Source organism: Terrapene carolina, unplaced genomic scaffold, assembly GCF_002925995.2.
Source record: "Terrapene carolina triunguis isolate 2854851 unplaced genomic scaffold, T_m_triunguis-2.0 Scaffold113, whole genome shotgun sequence".
Lineage (NCBI taxonomy): Eukaryota > Metazoa > Chordata > Testudines > Emydidae > Terrapene > Terrapene triunguis.
Window position 1 is genome coordinate 22746359 of NW_020664464.1, and position 22056 is coordinate 22768414.

Consider the following 22056-nt stretch of genomic DNA (forward strand, 5'->3'; position numbering starts at 1 on the left):
AGTGAAACTCTATATGCATCCGAAGAAGTGGGTTGTAGCCCACGAAAGCTTATGCTCTAATAAATTTGTTAGTCTCTAAGGTGCCACAAGTACTCCTGTTCTTTTTGCGGATACAGACTAACACGGCTGCTACTCTGAAACCTGTAGCAGGATGGCTTCTGCATGCCCTGACTGTTTTGCTTACAGGAAGGGGAGCATGATAGAGAGTCCGGCACTGTCCCTTCCTCACAGCCTAACCCATGGTGGTAAGGAGAAGCCAGAAAAAACTATCCTCTTTTCTCCTCCCTGCTCATCCCCCCAGGCATGATCTCAATATACATTTCTGCTTAAGGAGGAGGAAGGAAGGCTCCAGAGCAGTCTGCCCCTTATCAATGAGGGCCACAGAGGCTCGCTATGCCCTACCAGTCTGACCCAACGTCCACCTGCTGATTCAAGGAGCCACTTTTAAAGCACTGATCTGTATTAATATGCAATATTGTCATCTGAGAACACCCTGGCATTTGTGTTTTAATTAGAGCTGACTGGAGAATAAGTCTGTTTTGAGGTTTGTTTTCATTCCAATTGGAACAAAACCAGAAACTTTTCAAACATTTTTTGCAAAAATAGAATTGTGTTGAAATGTTCATGTTCAAATTGAAAACTTGAGGGGTTTCAATTCTGGAAGAGGTTCTGAAGTGAAGCAGGGGCGCTACACCCAGGTTAACGTGCCTGGAAAATGAAGAGATTTGAAAAGTAAATGGCTGTTTATTATACCACTGTACTTTTGAAACCAATGTATTCCATTGATCCAATAAACTGTCTCACAGAGCTGCTATAGCTTGAAGTTTCAGTGGCATTCACAACCATGTCTTTTGACATAATAAACTGTCAAATAACTATATTAATCTGACGATAAATAAGTGAATTAAATCCACAAAGCTAAGTTCAGAACTACTATTACTGTGTACTTACAATGCCTTGGGTAGAGCCTCAGCTGGCATAAATTAACATAACTTAATTGACAACTTTATGACAGCTTAATATCTGAGTTCTTAGCTGTAGTTATTTCACAAACATATTGTAGCAAACAGCATTTGTTATAAATACTGTACCTGTGCATACAACAGGTTTCTTAATCTTTTAAAGGGACTTTACCCCTCCCCACCACTGGTGCCTTCCTATCTTAGGACAAATTTCTCCTCTCTATTCTACACTGCAGGTCTCTTTCTCTCTCCCTATTGCTTATGCTCCCTGGTTCAATAGACTGAATCTATATTAAAAACAATGAGGAGTCCTTGTGGCACCTTAGAGACTAACAAATTTATTTGGGCAAAAGCTTTTGTGAGCTAAAACCCAATTCATTAAATGCATGGAGTGAAAAATACAGTAAGCAGTATATATATATATATATATATACACACACAGCACATGAAAAGATGGGAGTTGCCTTCCAAGTGGGGAGGTCAGTGCTAACGAGGCCAATTCAATTAAGGTGGAAGTGGCCTATTCTTAACAGTTGACAAGAAGGGGTGAATATCAAGAGAGGGACTCAAACAGGTGGGGAAGGGGGCTGCTATGCAGGAAGTGCAGAGGGAGGTGGGTGGGGGGGTGCCATGCAGAAGGGCTGCAAGCGGGTCTGCCTGGCTGCTCCCATGCGGCCACAGTGCTCTTCTGACCTGCATTCCCAAGTGGCCTGCTGGAGCTGGGATTTGCAAGTCCCTTGGGGCTGCTCACCCTGGCGTTGAAGTGGGAGATCAGCAAGTGGTGGGAGGAGGGGGGGACGAGGAGAAAGCAGGGACAGAGCTTCAAGGGAAGAGGCGGAGCAGGGCGTCTGGTTTTCAGACATTAGAAAATTGGCTACCCTATCCCCTCTGCACCCTTAAGATTTGTGTTAATATCAGCAAATGCCTTTGAATATGGGGTTATCTTCATAATTTCTCTTCTCCACAGTTGGCATTTGCCAACGCTTAGACAATCAGCTTGTAATACTTTGAAAATGTATAGAAGGATGACCAAGTGACAGCCTTGAACATCTCCTAAGAAGAAAAGGATTTTTCTATCAACAAAATATTCTCTGGGTCTGACAACCTTTGATGAAGACAAGGGGAGTTTGACCTTTTATGCTGAATGTTTCTTTTATACAATACTGAGACATCAGACTTTCAAGAATTTGGATGCATTTCCTTTGACGGCAGGAAGGCATAGTACAGAGAGAGTACAGGATATTCTCAGTGGTTTTGTCCTAGTTGGGTTGGTTCTTTCTGCTCTGTGTAACCTAGAGTAGGCTATTATTTTTCTTTGAGATGAACAGGATTTGGACTTAACATGTGGAGTCTAATTTCTTGTAAGTTATAGAAAAAAAGAGCTGGCCATGTGTTTGAAGAAAGGACCCAGATAGAAAAAGTAACATGTCCTGTGCAATACCAGGAACCCAGATCTGCAGCTTCCCAAGAAAGCAATCATGCTAAAGGAGCAATCTCTTTAGCTCAAGTCAACTGAGTCTATTATAAATTATGCAGACTGCAGTGCACTCTCCATGCACTCAAACCAAAAGTTTATTTTCAAGCTTCTCACAGATAAGGCAATAAGCTGAAAGAGCCTAGTGTGGTTACCATTGGAATAGTGTCAGTAATGCCCTTTAGCATCAGAGTTTTTTTTCCCTCCCAGAATCACAATTTGTTTGAAAGCAATGCATTTCAAACCAATGTTAGATAAATAGCCTATATTGTTAATATGATAGCAAATGCAAAAATCTATGCTAATGCAATGTTAAGGTAGAACAGCTGCGGTCAAATGTTCAGGAAATGCGATTGCTAAGGTCCCTTCCTACAGCAGTATAAAATCAGCTATGTTGCACATTCTGTATATTTTATGGTAACCATTTTCAGACAGAAACCAAAATACAGAAAATACTATAATGATGCTATATACCTGCAGTGCACACTAGAAGTTTTAACTTTTGCAGTCTTGACTTTGTCATTTTAGCCATGCAAACTTAATATCCCAAAGGGACAGGTTTTCAGCTTGTGCAAATTAGTTTAGCTCCACTGACTTAAGAAGAGCAAAGCATTATTATGTGCAAAACAGAGGAGTTAAATTACTGTTGATGCTTTAATTTTAGCTTCTTCTGACACATTTGTGAAATTCACACTTTAATGAGTCACGCTTCTGTGCAGGCCTTGGTGCTGTGGAGATGCAAAGGGGCCTTGGCACACCTTATCTGCCAGGGAGGTAGGCCAGGGATCGGTAAGGATAGGCTGCTGGAGGATCTGTACATACACTACATGGCGGCAGTGGATGAGGCTGACTGATTGACCCCTGCGCCGCTTCGAGCTTTCCTCTTACACTTGCAACTTCACTCCATACTCAAGCATATAGTACCTCCAAGGAGCACAGTTCCACAGTGCACCGATAATGTTTGAGTTCTCTGCAGGGCTGCCCATTGATATCCCTTTCTCAACCTGCCTAACAGACCTCACCAGTTCTGCTGTCTCTTGGTCAGTATTTGGCAACACCATAAGAGGGAGGATCTGAAAAGATTTGGGCCACAGTTTGTATCCCATTTTTCACCTGCACGGCCACCAACTCACATCTCTTCTGTGGTCTTTTCACTTCTCCCCTATGTTTGCCCAGCACAAGCCTTGTTGTGTCCTCTCCAATCAAGGTGTAACGTCTATTTATGCTCTTTTGACTAAAACCTCAGATGGGGGATTAGGTGCCAGAACTTTCAGTACCAATCCTTGGAAGTTGAAGAACTTTACTCCCTTTCAGGGTTGCCTGCATGAAATTATCCAATGCAACTGTAGCATTCTTTAGAAGATTTATTTCAATACAGAAAATGGTAGTAAAACAAAAGAAAAGGTTTTCCACAATATACCTCATCTGATTGCTTTGCAAAGGCCAGTGAGATAGGCTCCCCTTAGCTTAGTTATCAAAGAGGCAGGAGTAGGGTGACCAGAAGTCCCGATTTTATAGGGACAGTCCCGATATTTGGGGCCTATTACACCCCACCCCCGTCCCGATTTTTCACACTTCCTGTCTGGTCACCCTAGGCAGGAGAGAGGGGAGCATTGCAGCTCTAGATAGTTAAGTCCCTTCTCTGACCTTTCCTTGCTCAGACTGACAGTCTCCCTCTGCTTTGTGCAGAGATCGCCCCTTGTCCTCCTGGAACCTAGTACAGCCCTTGGTGAAAGAGTTCATCATCCCAGATGGTTAAGCATCTGCATTCTACATCCTCCTGAACATGGTCTAGTACCAAGAAGGAGTTTTTAGTCATGTTAAATTGTTGACTTTCAAATATTTACCTATATGAGTCAAGTACAGCATTTCACAGATAATTATTCAGGCCTCCTAATCGTGCATATTGGATTTTCCTGTCTACACATTTCTCTAACATAGCTTCATTTGTTATGAAATATAACCCTGTCTCACACCCAGATACGCTGTCTCACCATTCCTATATCTTATCTTTCCCGGCCTTCTCCTCTTGGAACATAATGGAAGACGAGGCGACACAATATCACGCAGCAGTAGTAGTACATGTAAAACCTGGGCCTGAGTTTCAGAAGTGCTGAGCACCCAGTGCTTTCGCTGACTTCAGGGCAGAGTACCGGGTATCTGGCACTTCTGAAAATCAGACCCAAAACTTGTCTGTTGTCAGTGTGGAGATATTACATGACATCTTCCACAATCTATTCAGTAAAAGGGAGCTTATGACAATTAATCATAACTCCAGGAAGTCAGAACATCTGTTATTAAGCTATTCTATCTTCTCATTGACTAAGTGGTTTCTTTCCTTGGTTAGCAGGATTTTTTTTTTCCCCTTGGTTATTCACCCAACATTTCACTGCAGAATACTAACTCCCTTAATTATTCCCATCTTTGAGGATCAATTGCTTTGCCATTTAGTTGGCTCTCAGTATGATTTTTATTTATGTGCTGCATTTCATAAATTGAGATTATTATTTTAAGCAATCGGAAGTCCTAGATATACATATTATGTATTCCAGTGTTGACTGCTGATAGCCTACTCATACTCATTTTATATTGATAAAGTATTATCCGGCATAATAGTTTGCTTTATTCTTAAAACAAGCCTTTATTCTCAAGGTGCCTGAATGCCTTATGCTGTTTACACACAGCGTTCATCCAGCAAACAAGGAAGCTACGATTAGCTACTTCTCCGCTGCCCCCCACTTCATTTAATTAAACCCAGGAGAGCTAAGGGACTGATCCCAGCTCTTGCTCTATAGTTATGAAGTGTGTCTCTCTGGAGCCAAATGCCTTGAGGCAGGAAACGGAGGAGGGTGGGGCTTGTACCAGGTCCATGGTATGGGCGGGCTAAGAAAGAAGCAGGCCGAGGGAACCTGCCACTGCCCTGATCTTCCAGTCCCCACTCTATTATTTTTAAAATACTGAATTTACTAACTTTCATTAATCTTAACAACAATCTTCTGAGGCAGGGAAGTATTACCTCTAGCATCTATTACTACTATTCACCTATGAAGTAGTGAGGGGAAGTGACTTATCCAAGGCTCAAGAGTGAGTCTGTGGAAAAAAAGAAAGGATTGAAATTCAAATCTTCCTGATTCTAGTTCTATGCTCATTATCTACAGCATCTTGCTTCCTAACATTTAACTTTTTATTTTCTTTTGCTTAAATGAGCAGTCATATTATATTACAGTTATTATGGCATACATGTTTACATCAAAATATACAAGACGGGCAATGTGATTTAGCTAATTTTGCCTTTGAAATCTCATGTTTTAGATTCCTTGACATTTCAGTATATTAATTTTGAGTTAACTTTGAGTTGTGTATTTTATTTACATTTTATTACTACTACCATTACCAACATCATTATTTGTGTTGGAATGAAAAAGGGTTTCTGAGCGAAATTTCAGGGAGAGAAAATGCTTGGTACACAGGTAAAGGGAGGCTTCTCTATGCATGGAGGGCAGCATGAAAAAAAAAAAAGACAGCTGACAGTGTGAAAAGAAACAGGCAAGCACTGAATCCTAACGTGAGAGTTGGAGGAAACCAGGATGAAATTGAAGGTGGGGGAGAAAGTTGCATATATGCTTAAAGATGATGGTGAGACAATTGAATTTGATGCAGAAAGGGAACAAAAGCCACTAAAGGGATGCTGAGGCTGATCTAAAGATGAGCCTTGCATACAGTAATTCTACATTCTTTCCTCCCACCTGAATTGCTCTGTGCTCTGCACAGCTGCAGCAGAGGTTCAAGTTCCTAGACCTGTTTATGATTTAGAACAATCAATTTACATTGTTAAGGGGAAAACAGTTCATTACTTAAATACTCAAGGTACTGGAAATCTCTTTTTGAACTGGTGCTCTCATGTATTTATCTAATTTTAATGGCTGAATTATTAATTTTTAAAATTAGCTACCTCACACACTGAATAATTTTGTACTCTGTGTGCTTAAATGGTAACTCAGGATTATTTTTATATAAACATTTGATAAAGCTATATTATCTCTCCTTTTTAGTGATTCACTTACTAATAATTTTATTTTACTGATTAACATTAATATATTAAAGATGCATCTCCCGTCAATTCCCAGTATTCAAATGTTGACACGTAGGTATTTGTCATGATACATTACAAAGATTTCTATCATGTATCTTCTCTCAGAAACATGCACATAACTTCTGTATTCTAAAGGGCTATTCTGTGCCTGTATCAGAGGACAAAATTTGACCCAAAATATTAAGTATATCCTTATAAGTGTTTTGGAGAAGAAATCAACGCTCTAATCGATTCATTATAGCACAAATAGTTGCATTTAGGTATTGTAGATATTTAAGAAAAAAATATATTGCCAACTTACAATGGTAGATTCCCTCCAGGGTTGACAGTGATCAGCTTTAAAATTCAACCCATTTTCCCAGTCTAGACAAGAAACATATGTCCACCAAGAAACACGGCCATCTCAGCTTTTGACCATTTACCACCTTGTCAGCCTACCTATCTCCCCAGATCTTAAATAGCATTTAATTTAAAAGGATTACTATCCACGAGTGAAGGAGTGGGAAGGATAAATTACATAGAGGTGATAAAAATTTTGCCAAAAAGAAAATTTCAAATTTGAAAAATTATTTTCTTTTTTATAAGAGACAAAGAAAGTTCAGTGAAAATGTCATTGTTGTTTGATCAGCTTAACTACCAGAGTTAGTAAATATGACAGAGTTGGAAGCTCAGGCCATCATGTTTGTTGTGAGCATATGGAGGTGGATTACTGAGGTAAGTAGCCAATCAGACTCGATGGATTTTATAATTCACAGAGTGTACTGGTGAGAGGATGGAGAGTACATTTTGTTTCATTATGAAAAATTTAAGTGGAGAGTGCTTCTGGTTAACTCGTTAATATCAATATCCTGGGCTAAGAAGCACTGAGGTGGTCCAGGATACAGTTATTACTGAGCTAATAGAAAGCACCTTCAAATTGTCATTGAAATACTCAAGTTAGGGGGAGGGTGAAGGGAGAATGAAGAAAGGCTATCAACCAAGTAAGCTCCTTCATTTTCCTATTCTTCAATTTACCAGAACGTTGATATTATTTTAACAGAGTTGATCCTATCTAACAAACAATACAGGGTGCTATTATACTGAGTGATAGGCAAATGTTCTAAATGAGTCATCAACTGCAATGTGAATAGGAGTTAACTTTTAGCAATAACGCATGTCATTGACTTGATGGGCTTTATATGCATTCTAAAGAATGTTTTATTAACAAGAGTTGTAATAATGTGTGCAACTGTATATGTAAATATGTGTCTAATATTCAGTAGCCATTGTTTCAAAGGCTATTATTTCTTAGTCTTCTGGATCAATCATGGTTGATGCAACATTTTCATTTCAAGAATAAATTACCTCATTTGATAAGTGCAGTTTGTTACTGTTAGTTTTCTACTTTTCCCATTTCTTGATTCCATGCTCTAGTACATAAAGTATTGGAATTGGAAACTAAAGATTGACAAATACTATAATAATCATGCTTTATGTGCTCCCCAGATGCACCCCATTATATCTGCCTTACCTGAGGGTATGCTGAACTCTAGGAAGCTGCTAGGCTAATTGACCTTGAAAAAAAGGTATATACTTCAGAAAGTGACAATCATCAGATAATCAGGACTGACCAATGCTGTACTGTCTCTCTGGGAAATAACATTCCCAGAAATCTATACTTTTTCGGAATAATGTAATTCACCAAGGTATGGTGTATCATCAGATGCGAAGATATGGGCCACATGAATTCATAATACATAACTGTTGATGCATCTGAGCTTCCATAACCAATTTGAAAGGTAAAGGGGGATAAAAATGTTGATCTGCTAACATAAAGAACATAGACATAGATTATTCACTGAAATGTGAGATTGTTCACAATACAGCCAGAGTGTGTCCCCTCAGGTAAAACAATGGATAAAACAATTTGGTTTTCTTAAAAGGTCAGCAAGGTGTTGTCAAATTGTCAATATTTCATTCCTGAATTCATAACTTTGACAACAGTGTGTTAACACTGTCAGCTGCCTCTCGGCAGTTTGTATGCATCACTCACTTCAAAAACACTTGACTCAATAAAAACAATGAGGAGTCCTTGTGGCACCTTAGAGACTAACAAATTTATTTGGGCATAAGCTTTCGTGGGCTAGAACCCACCTCATCAGATGCATGGAGTGGAAAATACAGTAGCAGGTATAAATACACAGCACATGAAAAGATGGGAGTTGCCTTACCAAGTGGGAGATCAGTCTAATGAGACAATTCAATTAACAATAGGATACCAAGGGAGGAAAAATCACTTTTGTAGTGGTAATGAGAGTGGCCCATTTCAAACAGTTGACAAGAAGGTGTGAGTAACAGTAAAAGAATAAATGGACACAAATCTGACATCAGGAATTATAACATTCAAAAACCAGTAGGAGAACACGTCAATCTCCCTGGTCACTCAACAACAGACCTAAAAGTGGCAATTCTTCAACAATAAAAACTTCAAAAACAGACTCGAATGTGAAAGTGCAGAACTAGAATTAATTTGCAAACTGGACATCAAATACAGACTGGGAGTGGATGGGTCATTACAAAGCCTAATTTCCCCCATACTCATTTCCCCCTACTGTTACTCACACCTTCTTGTCAACTGTTTGAAATGCATCTGAAGAAGTGAGGTTCTTACCCACGAAAGCTTATGCTCCCAATACTTCTGTTAGTCTTAAAGGTGCCACAGGACCCTCTGTTGCTTTTTACAGATTCAGACTAACACGGCTACCCCTCTGATGTTTGAAATGGGCCACTCATTACCACTACAAACGTGATTTTTCCTCCCTTGGTATCCTACTATTAATTGAATTGTCTTGTTAGACTGACCTCCCACTTGGTAAGGCAACTCCCATCTTTTCATGTGCTGTGTATTTATACTTGCTACTGTATTTTCCACTCCATGAATCTGATGAAGTGGGTTCTAGCCCACAAAAGCTTATGCCCAAATAAATTTGTTAGTCTCTAAGGTGCCACAAGGACTCCTCATTGTTTTTGCTGATACAGACTAACATGGTTACCACTCTGAAACTAGACTCAATGTTTACGTTCTTTTTTGTTTTAAATCAGTAACCATTTTCATCTGTTGACACATATTCTCAGTTTCCTCTGGTTTTTAAACTACCATGTATGTCATTCTTGACCGAGTTAATTGATTGCATTCAGTAAATAATTCAGACTGTTACATTATATAAAATGCTAAATATGTATATAGTAATAGTCATGTGATGAATGATATTTACATGTCTCTGACAGTTTCTGCTGCCCTTTTCCCACTAAGCTGTTTCTAACATTCTTAATGTCTGTGAAGCCTAAAACAACTGTATTATTTAAAAACCATCAGCCTGCTAAAGAAATGTTTCCTTATTTTTCCCAAACTGTGGGATTCCTATACACATTATACATATTCCTTTAGCCCTGACCTAAGTCTCTAGAAGTAGGAAGTACAGATTGGTCTTTTCCCAGAACTCCTGTATACCACACCTTTGTGGAGTCAAAGGAAAATTTAATCTATTTGAGAAAAAATAGTCAAATGAAGACACCTGAGTCCCTCCACCTTGGAAGGAACCTGACAGAGAACTGAAGGAAGTGGTTGCAGAAATGTTCCTGAAAGCAAGCTGCATTGCAAAGAGACCAGGAAGTGTGAAATCCTTAATATTGCTACATGTGGCACTACCAGAGGCACTAGGCATAGGTGCTGGAACTAGGGGTGCTGCCGCACCCCCTGGCTTGACGTGGTTTCCATCATATACGGGGTTTACAGTTTGTTTCAATGGCTCTCAGCACCCCCACTATACAAATTGTTCTGGCACCTCTGGCAATGGGGAGTTGTAATATGATCTAGTGACAGTACGAAGGGGACTGCAAACTGCTAGACAAAGTCATTCAGAAATTTCAAGAATAATCACTTGGAAGAGGCACATTTTCTTTATAAGAAACTATCTGTCATATAAGACTATTGATTATTAATGTTACAGACTTGCAAAATAAAGCGGTCATGTGAATATAAACATATATGCAGTTATATATAAAGCTAATGTAAATATTAACAGATGGACTGATTAGAGTCAGAATTATTTGAGATATAAAATAACCACATAAAAACAAGTGAAATTAAGCAGAGACCACCTCAAAGAAACAAATATTTATACAGTGCTAAGTATAAGAGCCAAACACACAAAAGTTGTTTTTTTAAATGCAGCTAAGACCGAAACTTCAGTCTTAACTCTGCCCACTTATGCTTTTGCCTAAAATATACTCTCTCTTTATATCATTAGAATGTCTTTGTCAAATAATACAATGTATGATACAAATGGGAACTTTTGATAGAATTTTACACTTAGAAAGGTACATGGCATACTGACATTTGGCTTGTTTCTCAAGAAGATCTACAAAACAAGCCAGGGATTTTGATTCAATTTTTATGAAGTAATACATCTATTCTATAGTAATAATGTGCTGATTAAGCAGCAGTAATTGCCATTTAGTATTATTAGGTAATATCAATTTCCTGGGAGATGTTCCAAAAGAACAGTCATCTTAATTCAGCTTGTCACAATTAAGTGCATTGTAATATTTTACATTTAAATAGCACCTTTCATCCTGAATATCATATAGAAACAGCGTCACTGAAGTAAAGTGGGCTCTGGGGTAGAGTATCAGCAGCCAATCAATATACAATAGGCTGTTCTACAATGAAGTGAGGAAACACTTTGTACATAGCCAATGGGACAAACCTGTCTTCCAAACCATCTCTTTAAAAAAATATATCTTAACAGACAGCTTCCAAGACATTAGTTTTTAAGATCTTGTCTGAAAAATCCACACAGTAAACTGCATGACACATAATACATCTATCTGGGGGATAAAGAATTGAGCCAGCTTTGTATAGATTTGAAACTCTGGGAATATATTCCAATCCTTCTGTTTAGTCTTCAGTCTAAGCCATCTTCACCAGTGGAGCCTAACATCACCAGTACTAGTCTGCATCACTGGTTACACTCACCGCTAGGGTGCCTTCTCCTGGCTGCTTGGGAGATTAGCTCCTTCTACATGCAATGCCCCTTTCTGTCACTCATTTACATGCCCTGCTGCCTCTCTTTCTGTGATTCAGGGTGCTCTGTCTTCGGGGCTTGGCCCTTCAACCGGGTTGCCATAGCCCTCTCCTTCCAGGGAATCAAAGTCTCTCCATCCAAAATGGCAGTCTTCCCTTCACTGCCTAGGCTGTACCACTTTCCCAGTGGCTGCTAGGGGAACCTGGTCCTGCCCTTTACTCTGGGTTCTAGTCCAGGAATTATATGTCTGCTTATTCACAGACCCTGTTGCTAGTTCCCTGGACTACTTCCTACTTCTTGGCTTAAACTTCTGGCTCCCCATCTCTGGGTTTACCAGCCCAAACTTCCTCCTCCCAGAGAGTAACTGCAGACTACTTAACTTCATAGCCTCAAATACACCTCCCTTCTCCCAAGTAGTGATTGCCGACTACTTCTCCAGCAGCACCTTTCTGCTTTCTACCAGCCCCATCTGTTCCTTCTCAGCTGGGCTCCATCAATCAGCCTTTCAATACCTGGCTCTCCCCCAAGTACAGACTATCAGGTTAATTAACCTCATTTAACTTGCTCTGCCATGTATGTGGTGGACACCCCATCACAGTCTGTGTATCCTTTCTTCTTCTTTACTTTTTATTTTTGTATTTGCATCACTTGCAGAAAAATATGCTTCTACCAAACATCCCTCCACGCCACCAACTTCACCCAAGCTTTCCCACTCTATACGCATATAAGAACGTCATCTCAACTATCCAGGCTTTGTGAAAGTCAATGAAGCCTGTATACAGCAGGATTCTTCTCTGTGCAGTGCTGCTTCTTGGAGGAAGAGAGAACAAGAGGCTAATAAATTAATATTTTCAAACACTGCTTCTTTAATTCTCAGAGCCCAGTGAGTAATAACTGTAATATTGTCTCCATGTTAAAGGTTGGAAAAAGCATGGTACATAGGGGATAACTGACTTGTTCAAAGTTAGATGGTCATTATACAAACCATTTTTAGAATTCATCTCCACTCTACTAGTGTCATGCTTTTTTCACTAGATAAAAATGCCCTTCCACTCCGGACTTTGTTCATTCTTTGCTAATAAACAAGATTGCGTCAAAGAAAATACCTGACTCCATCAATTTCTGCTTCAAACTAGAACATCTCCAGGACCCCAAACTTTGACTAGGTGCTTGAGTCAAAAAGAGGCAGCAGTCCCATACTACTACAGCTGATAAGATCTACTGGGAAGTGTGGAACTGTGATCTAAAAATGAATAACATAGCATATTACTACTCCAGGAGAGTCAAGTGACATGAAGCTTTTTCTTCTAACAATAAATAACTTTCAGAAAAGTGACTATTTTCTAGTCAAAACCATCCAACAAATAAAATAACCAAAAAAATAAATGTCCAGATTCAATACTATTGTAAATTATTTACAGCAAAAAAGTCTCCCTAGGGCAAAGGCAAAAATAAGATCTAAAATGAGGAACATTAATCATAAAGGATAATTGAGATGTTTGAGTCAAACTCAAAAACAGTTTCTATAATATTGTTGTGTGTTAGAAAATTTCTGCTCTTATTCAAGATCTGCTTTTAATAGCTGTTTGTCCATATTAATACTGTATTCTTCAAAACAGAAAACAGAGTTATTGATTGGATACAAGAAAAGAAAACAGACCTGCCAGTTGCTGTCGCTATCACATGACACAAATACAAACTGAATTGGCATCAATGTATAAATAAATTAAAATTAAAACAAAAAGAAGGTAGGTTGATCATGAATGTTTTGGATTCTTGGCAGAAAAATAATTCAGATCAGCAGTAATACTGATCCTCAGAGACTTATTTTTTTTTACTTTAAGTGAATATACCTCTCAGTCTGCAGCCTCTAAACCTGTCTGGAACACAGCCAACATACTCAATTAAAACATCGACATAACTTATCAGAGATTGAGATTTGAACCCCAGTGCTTCTGATCACTTAGAGTAACTGTGACAGGGAAATATACATTGACTAAAATGGACCTATGAACTTCTAATTCCAGTAAAGCATTCACTTCTATAAATTGTGGCACAAAGTGTATTTTGAACATACACTATATTTTCTTTGTTATTTGAATCTGGCTTCCTTAGTTGTTTGACACATACAAGTTCTCATGCATGTGAATGATCAGAATCTGTACACTTACAGTAAATAAATATATATAATAATGTGTATGTTTTGCATCTGTCCTTTTTTTTTTAATCCATCTGTTACCACTCACCTAATCTGGGTTTTCAATTAAAACTAAATCACTGAATCTATATAAACAATATAATATTTTCATTTGAGTTAAGTTTTTTAAAAAAATATTACAAACCATATTACAGCTGGGGTAGGTTAAATTTGATGTATGCATTCATCTTTTCACCTCTGCTATTTTATACAAAGTATCAATCATTGTGACTGATAAATCAAACTTATTAGATGTCTGTTAAATGTTATATAAAAATGTACATTACATCTTTTACATAAGTTTCCCCACCAACAAATCCTTCACTTCCATATTGCTGACGCTAGAGTTTCCCCTCCATCCTGCATCCCATCTCTGGCTTCCGAGACTTGAATTTCCCATCACCTCCCCTTCAAGCCCTCTCCCCTTCTTAGGTTCTCCTACTTTTAGTATTCTCCATAGCACACTATCTCCCCCTCCCCCCCAAAAAAATAAACCTCTCTCCCCCCAAACTGCCTACAGCCACTGAGACATGGACAAGACAATACCCTATACCACACTGTCCACATCACTTTAACCATTTCCTTCTGGTCATGGGCAGGATGGGGCTATGCTCTAGGCAATATCTATAAGGTTAGAGTCCTACTACAGTGAGGTCCCTGGAGTGGACTGTGCATAAAATTGTCAAGAGTGCTCAAGTTATTTAAGTCACATTAAAGTCAATGGGGCTTGCGTGTCTAAATCTCTTAGGTACCTTAGTAAATTTTACCCCATAACCAAAGAGATGTGGCCTATATCACCTTACCTCCCCCCTACCACCCAGCACTGTTTCTCTCCCAATTAGGGAAATGAATCAGCTGCTCAAGGAGCTAAAGAGTAGACACTTGAAATCAGGAGTTTCTTGGCCAACCAAGGAGATTTAATAGGTATAAATATGCATCAAGTTATTTTCCTCTGGAACAAAGTGAATGCTACAAAAGAAGCTTATATTTGTCCAGGTTTTAAAAACAATTTGAGTTTTGTCATGTCTACTTTTTTTGTTTCCTTTCCATGAACATTTTTACGAACAAGGTTACTGGCTGAAATATTCACCAAAGTATTCAAGATTGTCACAGGGTGCTCTACTCACCTCTAGGGGTGCCTCCTTTTTGCCATGTCTGGTCAGTTCTGACACCCCCTTCTGCTGCTCACTGCATGCCCTGCCCTCTCTCTCTTGCTCCCTGTGACTCAGGGTACTCTTTCTTCGTGTCTTGGCCTTCCGGCCAGGTCATTTTAGTCTTCCCCTTCCAGGGTATCAAAGTCTTTCTCTACTAACAGTCTCAGGCAGCCTTCTCATGCCCTGCCCTAATTGTACCACTTCCCCAGTGTCTAGTAGGGGAACCCAGGCCTGCCCACTATTCTGGATTCCAGTCCAGGGACCCTTTAGCTGTGTGTAAGCATGCAGGACTCACCCCTGTGGCACCTCCTGCTAGTCTCTGTTGAGAATTAGCTCTCCAGCCATCAGAGCACCCTCTGCAGGCTCGTGATCCGCCTTACCGCTGGTACCGTGTCCCTCCCAGGACCCCGGTGCCCCTTTCTCTGGGTGCTGCCAATCTGGCAGTAACCCCCAATCTCAGGGTCTCCCCGCCCAGGGGAACCCCCAGCCCCTATCCCCACCTCGCCACAGTCTTGGCTACTGCCAGTCACCGCTTAGCCCCCACTCACTGGGGCAGACTGCAGTGTATCAGCCACTCATCACAAGCAAGGGGGGTTTGGACCTGCTGCCTCTACCTTGCCTACCCGTGGGTTTCCTCCTGCAACCCAAGTGCCCCATTGGCCTTATTCTAGGCCTGCAGCCTGGGGCTTTCCTAGGCCAGAGCTCCCGGGCTCCCTTGGCCCTTCCCCAGCCCTGCTCCACTCTAGGCACTTGGTTAAGCTCCCTGCAGCCAGGCCCTTCTCTCTCTGAATGCAGAGAGAGACTATCTGCTTGAGCTCCTTGCTCAAGCCTTTATAGGGCCAGCTGGGCCCTCATTGAGGCGTGGCCCCAGCTGAGCCTACTTCCCACTCAGACTGGTTTGTTCTCCCAGCCCTACAGCCCTCTCCCAGAGCTGGTTTTAACCCTGTCAGGGCTGGAGTGGGTAGCCACCCTGCTACACTGGGTAATTGTGGTCTGTTTTCCCTCACACCTTGTTGCTCTTTCCCTGGCCTCCTTCCTCCAGCTTCTTGCTTCCCCTGCCTCTCTGGGTGTGGGAACTAAAACGCCCTCCTCCGAGGGAATGACTATAGACTACTTCCCTGCAGCCCCTTTCTGTTGCCAGCTTCCTGGTTTTATCCCAGTCCTGCCTGTTCCTTCTCAGCTTGGTCCTGACATCATTCAGGGGATTACTTAGGCCATCTTATTCCCCTCAGAATAAGGCCTACTGGGTAATTGGCCCCTTCACAGCATCATTAACCCCTTCCAGGCTGGTGTGGGGTGAACACCCCATCACAAAGACATTATTGCAGAACATTGGTGTATAGTGAATTTCAAACTTGCTATTGCGAGCATTAACACTAATCTAATCAGGGAACAGAAATATACCATTGTGATCTATACAGCCAATCAAAACAACTCAGATACTGAACACCTGCAACAAACTGTTTATGAATGGAGAGCTAGAAGTATTTGCAAAAAGTATTGTCCTGCAAATACTTTTAAAATGATGGATTCACTTGCATAAATCACAGTCTGCTCACGGACAATTCACAAATAGAAAAAGATGCAAAAATTCATTGAATAAATTATTTGTAATGAATTATTCACCTGGCTCTGCTCTCCTCGTCATTCCAAGTGAAAAAACAGACTAAGCATATGTTACAGCTATCTGAGTACAGCACAAACTTCATTAGCCAACACTTCTCCACTGGCAGGTGTTGGTCATTTGTATCTCAGATGGGATTTGATATTCTAGCTTGGTCCCAACTTGGAGAGTTTTAAACAGATGATGATACCCGCTTCACCTCTGAATCAGCAAAGGAATGAACATATGCTATATTAAGGGCAGGAAAAGAGCCTATATTTTATTATATATAAAATGTTGTGATCATTTATTTGTTTCTGCTTTTATGCAAATTGTGACAATGACTAAATAAAGAGGCTATCTTCTGCAATATTATTAATAAACTGCTAAGTAAAAATAAAAGGGAAATGTAATAAGCTTACAAAACCTCCATCTAGTATTATTATTTTTACTTTAAAAAAATTTATTTCTAAATTCAGCTCAATAATAAAATGCAGTGGAGACTTTTTTGAAGGCAAAAGCCTTTAAATACAAAGCTTTATTAATCTTCAGGTTTTCTTTCAGTTTCCATCAGCCATCTACTTCCTTTAAGAAACCACTTTTTTCAGTCTCCTGTGTGGCCACATAATACATGTTTCAGGTTACATTAAAGCATCTAGGGCCTGATCCTGCTGTCGCTTAATTCAGTTTTAAAAGTCCCACTGACTGGAGCAGGAACGGGAGCATTTCTAATCTATTTACATAGCTTTAGGCTTTACACTGACACTCAGCACCACAGTATCTGACCCCTTTCCACATAATATCAGTATCAGTAACAAAGTCTCTAGTGGACTTAATGGAGTCTCTGGATCTACTTTTTCAACTACAAACTACTTAGTTTGTTCTTTTTCTTTTGTTGGTTGGTTGAATTGTCTCTTTGCTACAGGGTGTTTGTTTTTTGCAGGGGGGGAGAGTAGATGATGGTGTCAGTGTTGCGACTGCTATTCTTGCTATGGAAAACAGGCATAGTCAAAGAAGAGCTAAAAACATGAGCTCATTAAAAGCAAAACAATCAATTGTCAACACATAGTAGATCTGTGACAAAGGGCATCTATTTAGGATTTTTTGTTGTAGTTATTTGTTAAAAACACATATTCTGTGCAAAAGGTTATAGGGATTTTTTGTTTTGTTTTATTTAAGATAGCAATGTCCTTGCTATGATAAACACTAGTTCAGGCTATATTGAGCTTAGCAATTTATATGCTAAATTAGAACATATTAAGTACATTTTCTTGCCTTTCATGCTGGGTTTTTTTAAACATAAAAAGGCAGATGTTTTAAACCATAAGGGTTCATTCTGTAGCATTTTAAACATACTCTCTAAACTTACTGAAAGATAAATTACAAAGATTACTGCTAAGACAGGTACATTTTATATGTTATGCATGAGACATACAAACTGATAGAGCCTGAATATGTTTTCTTCTTGAGAATGCTATGGAGACACTGAGGTTGGTTGCAGTTTAGTTATTATGCATAAATGAATTATGCAAAGTTAATTTGAATCAGCCTGTTTCTGGTCTCTTGAAAAACAAGCCAAAATATCACCCAAACACCTGATATGCAAGCCATTGCAAATGTAGATACTTCAAAAAAGAGATCTATTAAAAATTCACAATGGCAGGCTGTCCTGCTGAGCCACATGAAGGGGAACTCCCACTTTGCAAAAGGTAGGAATGGGAAAGTTGCCATTTCTGAAGACTCTCCACTCTGTGTACTGGACCCACGAAGGCTGGAAATCTGTGCATAAGGTGACCCAAGGGTGGCTGGGACTGGAGAAATATCTATGCCACATACATAGTCCCCACCACCAGACTGACAGGAAATCTATTGAAAAGTTATTCCAACTGGAGGCTGGCAGTGGAGGCCATGGAACTCCCCTCCCCTCACCTTGGGGAGGTCCCTGGAATTAGACTTCAAGGAGGCTGGAGTGAGGATCAGAAGTCAGGGAGTGATACTTCCAGTTATAACATGAGCCAGGAAAAAGAATAAAGGAAAACAGCATGTGGAAAACAGGCCCCCGAATTTATCAGAAAAAATATTTTTACATTGTTTTAAGAGGCATTTTCAAACTGTGTCTTCCACTGCATTTTCAAGACAGAGCTTGCTATTTGTGATTTCTCTATGTGTAAAAATCTGAATGCTGAACCCTGGTAATTTCTGATGTCACTTCTCTGCTTTAGGCTTATATTTGAAAAGATAGTTTAATAAATATTAATGGCACCTAGATCAAAGCTTTGTAATGGATAAAGTGTCATGTCCTTGAAAAACAATGAATTTTGGAATTGTGGACATTTCTCACATCATATATCAGAAAAGGAAACAGGCTAGCTGTAATTGGAAAATAATTGCAATTTTTTCCCCTCCAAATCGACTGCATGGCATAGTGATGCATCCTTCAGTGGGCCATGTCACTTGTGTACTATGCCTTTCTCCCCCGCATCTGTTGCAGTTGTTTGGAAAAATAAGATAGAAAAGATGTTTATCTTTCTAGGGCACAAAGCTAGAACTTAAATGTGCATGTACTCAGATTTGCAACACAGATCACTATACAGAGAAAATGGGCCCCATTGTGTCTGTAATTATATCCTAAAAAATAGGAAGATGCAAGCAGGTTGAAGAGTGTTTTGAAAGACATATAGTTTCCACTGTTCAAATGCATTAACTGTGTAAAGTAATATAAAGGAACATCTAACATTAATTTGAACAGATTTAATCTCTTCCAAAGATTAAATGAACTCTTTATAAAAGGTAAAAGTCTTATCAGAATATGTATTTTATTATTAATAAGAGCTGCTTCATTAGAGCATTGCAGGCTAGTTAGAATTGTACCAAGTTTCAAAAAAAGATGTTAAGATTGATCCTAGGCATTACAGAGATAGGCAAGTCTTATTTCGGTACCAAGAAATATAGTTGAGAAAATAAAGTACAACAGAGAAAATCTGCCCATGTTGTGCAAAGGGAAATTGTGACTGACATATCAGAATGCCTTGAAAGAGTTAATAAAACATAAGAGAACAGAACTGTTAGCTATACTCTCTAGTCTTTCCAAAAAGCTTTTATTACAGAATCTTTAAGAGTAAACAGAATGCAAAAATGACAGGTAAAGTCTTTTCATGGACCAAGAGATAGCAAGTAGGGAATATGTTTAAGTAGTCAGCTGACAGAATAGGAAGAGATCAAGGGCCAGACTGTCCCCAGCCCTGTATGGGTGGACAAAGGGGACACATACCCACAAGCAAGTCAGCAGTAGCGCTGAGAGCACAATCCTAGTTCTTGCGCTCAACAACCATAACTCCAGATGCTTAGCTCGTCAGCGGTGATAGTCTGCTAAAAATGGATGGAGATGGGGGGAGGAGTCCCTTGTCAGATGAGGCCCTTCGCTGGAGAAACAATGCTGTACCCTTTCAAAGGGTGTTCCCAAGGCCATATGCCCTTTGCTCTCCCCTGCAAGTATTGTGCATGTCTAAGGCACAACAGCTCTGGGACTTGTCACCAGGATGCAGAGTCTCCATCCCAGCCCCAATATCAGTTGCTTTACAGTTCAATTTAGACTCAATAGTGGCTATTTGATATTAATAAATAACACTTAAAAGGAACCAGATAGTGAGACATTAAATTCTACTGAAGGAATAAACATATTTGTTATTCAAGATTAGAAAGAATTTTCACAAATCCCAGAAAGACTCAACAAACATAGGACAATTGGGCAACTTGATGGGAGCTGTAATGAAATACAATGCAGGGTAATACATATTAAAAGGGACAATGTACTGCAAACTGTTTGCACACACTGATGAGTTCTGATTTACTTATAAACTCTCAGGGGAGGAGTGTGTGGGAAACAAAGCAAAAACTCTAGGAATCACCATGAAAATCCCAATGAAGCTGTTTGCCCAATGCACAGTGGTAGTCCAAAACGAAATAAGGAATCACACAACCTGTTCTCCTTTCTCAGATGAGAAGTTCCAATGATTTTAGAAGGGGATCAATGGTTTTCAGAGGACAGAAAATATAATGAAATTATAAATTGATGTGATGAGCTTAACTTGAATCCTGCATTTAAAGTTGGTCTCTTCATCTGAGAAAAGTCATAATAGAACTCTAAAAGGTCAAGAGAAGAACTACACAATAATTCGAGGTATAAGAGCTTACATATAAAGATCAGAATTATGTTACTTAGTTTGGAGAAGAGAAAAGTAAAAGTTCGTCTAGAAATAAAGCATATAAAGAAAGAAGGGTATTGAAAAAAAAAAGTGTTCCTGAGTTCTGAATCACTACTCCCTCAAACCCTGCCTCCAACCAGCACATTACAATCAGTTGAGTGTCCCTTATGACTAAGTTTGAGGAATGGGAATTGATGTCTTCCTTCTCCACCACAGCAACAATTAACAACTGCACTTAACAACCATGGAAAAGAGTTTGATGTTTCAGTTATAATGACCTCCAGTAAAATAGTTACCATCACTGACATTTAAAGTAGCCCTGTCAGGTTTCAGAATCAACACCTCATTGTAGTGTCCAGGCAGTTTACACCTCTCAGATTTATTGTTTCAGTCTGTCCACAGACTCCAGAAGACAATACTGTAGCACTTTGTGCTCATTTACCATTAAATCTCCCCCCCTTGTGAACATAGAGACTAGAATATATATTTGTTTTCTTTTTATGAAAACACATGCTGGGGCCCAAGTATGTAGCAAATTCAAAAAAGATAATTATGCAGCAACTTACGCCACTGCACAATCACATTATACCATACACAAGGCCTTGGCAATAATAGAATGAATAGAGCACTTAAAATCAAAAGTCAACAAAAATTAAAATGTATAAAATGAAATACATTTTAACACAATGTTTAATTAACCCTTGACACTCCCTGTAGTAAGAAATTATTGAAATGAAAAGCTTAGGAAATTGAAAAATGAATCAAACATGTACATGTATAAGAAGAGGATAGGCGTTACACTAGGCAGGATACAATTGCAGTACAAGGAGTATCAATATTCTTGCTTCATTGCACAAATTGATAGCCACTGAGGATCAAGAAAAGTTCCCCCCTTTGTCAAATATTACAAAAATGCATGCGTAACATTGACTCTAGAATCACCTCTCAGGTGCTGAGCATCCTCCACTATCATTGAAGTTGGTGGGAGTGGAGGGGCTGAGCACCTTTTAGGATGGTTTTCTAGGGGGTTAGGGCTCAAAACATCTGAAACAGGATTCAATAGATATTACCACCAAAAGTTCTTGTGCTTGCACTTTTTTTTAGAAAGCCATGGTTTCCATTTGTTTTTGTTTTTTTAAATCTTAGACCATATGAAATAAGAAATAAGAACAGTAAAATATTTTAACTACTTTAATACAATAAAAGTGACAGTGAAGAAAAACCACCACTCCACTGTACATAGCAAAACAAAAAGGATTGTGCATTACCTTTTTATTCCTCAGATCACACCCTCTAGACTTT

General features: G+C 39.4%; 1 protein-coding gene across 1 annotated transcript in view; it reads right to left on the reverse strand.

Annotated features, from left to right (window-relative positions):
• Positions 1–22056, reverse strand: part of LOC112112200 (contactin-associated protein-like 4) — a 308184-nt gene that overhangs the window by 196373 nt on the left and 89755 nt on the right. The window lies entirely within an intron of this gene.